The sequence below is a fragment of the Merops nubicus genome, unplaced genomic scaffold (assembly GCF_000691845.1).
Source record: "Merops nubicus isolate BGI_N331 unplaced genomic scaffold, ASM69184v1 scaffold17195, whole genome shotgun sequence".
NCBI lineage: Eukaryota > Metazoa > Chordata > Aves > Coraciiformes > Meropidae > Merops > Merops nubicus.
This window is the reverse complement of record NW_008607812.1, coordinates 48537-50535: the sequence shown is the minus strand read 5'-3', so window position 1 is coordinate 50535 and position 1999 is coordinate 48537.

Genomic DNA, 1999 nt, shown 5'->3' with positions numbered 1-1999 from the left:
CATTCCTACACAGAGGTGCTTGCAGCTAGGGAGAGAGAAAGAAAATAAATCTCTGCACACTGTTCTGAACTGGGCTCTTTGGGAGTGACAAACATCTCAGAGCAGGGTGTCATCCTTTTCTTTCCATTCTGTGAAATTTAAACAGCTGTTCTATTAATAAATAAAATATCATCTCTGAACAGTCATGTGCTGTATTTCTCTATATACAAGCTGTTCCAGAGTGAACTGAGCAACACATCTTTGAATTAAACATCTTTTCACAAATAATCACTATAACGTATTCTCCCACACGCGACCTGAATCCACTCCATGAAAGTATGGCAGGAATCATTCAAATAAGGGGGATTTTTAACTTCATGGTTTTGTTTCTAGATAAGGTACTTAACAGAGTTCAATGTTGTTAATTTTAAAATCCTCTAGGAAAAGAATTATTTCAATATAAAGCATGTGATTGCAGAGCAAATCATAGGCTCCGCTGAACATGAAGGATAAAGACACTCTTTGCACAGTTATATATTATGCAATTTCATACGAGGTTATGGTAAAATCTGATTTTTTTTTCAACTAAATCACCATTGTTCCCCAAATTCTTTTAATATTGCTTAAGATTGACTGATCTTTTATAAATATACATTTTTATTTTATTTTAAAAAACAATTTGTGCTACAGACTGCTGACACACTTGTTACACATTGCTCCTCTCTTCCTAACCTACTGCCACAGCTCTTAATGCTGCAGCTTTGATTAACTGACCCATGAGCATTCTAATATATAGCACTACTAAGAAGATTTCCATAGAGCAAACAAGCAGTGAAAAAATTAATTCAAAGCACTTTTGCCCATCTCCACCATGACTGCTCACATAGTTTAAGGTTCAGCCAAGATGAGGTAATTGGAAATCTTGTTAAAAGTTGCTTGAATGGAAGAGCAAGGAGCTACAGACACAAAACAGCTCTTGAAATTAACCTAAATGTGTTTTGGTAGCTAATTTCAGGTGTCAGTGTCGGAAAGTTTTGTTCTATATTTAGCAAGGTTTAGCGAGGTATGGAGAGTTTAATTTTCTTACTGTGTAATCTTCCCTTTTTTACATTTAAATGGAGAAATATAGAAGTATCGGTTTACAGTTATAGAATTATCAGCAGAATTAGATGTGCATTAGGTCACTTTTCTAACTTTATTATTTTGTAATGTTTTGTCTCCCTTTGTAAAAACACGTTTGGTGGGAGATGATGGAGAAGGCTATAGAACTCCACGTTCTAGAGAACCTAGAGGAAATGCAGCCTCCTCTGGAGAGAATATCAGCGGCATTTTGATCTTGGGTTTACCAGACACACTGTAACTCAGATATGTTTACCAAAATGTTTTCCTCTCTCTATTCACCCCTCATGACATTTTTTAAGTTACTGGCTCCCCACCACAGGCAGATTTTTTCTTCACCATATTTTTGTCTGTTGGAGGCTACAAGTTGTTTCCCCTTGGGTTCTTTGTAGCTTTCTTTTCCCTCCAGCCTCTCAGTGCCTTCAGCTTCTCTCCCAAAACTGAAAGGGCCATGAAGACACCTTTGGAGGAAAGCATGGCCCTGCCCAGCATTGGTCTGGTTGTACCTCGTGCCTGTGTAGGGCTGGGGATGACATTGAGGTTGTGCTACCTGTGGTCAACTGAAACAAAATTTCCCAAGGCAGAGAAAGGCTGGTTAATTAAATTTCTAGTGTAACAATAACATCACTGCCATGTGTCTACCTTTGTACTTTTGGTTCACTTACTCAAGAAGTAAATTGTTTTCTTAGAAATCAATAAACCAATATTATCGCTATCTTGAAATATAAGTATTTCATTTACTTTAATCTCAACCCTTCTCTTGTAAAAATCAAGTTCTAATTAAAGCCCATTAACAAAGGTCAAATTACCTGAATATGACTTTAAGCTGTGCTAAGAAGTTTCTGCTATCAATTGTTATCTATGATTGCCAAATAAAGATTCCCGTAGTAAAACTGATACC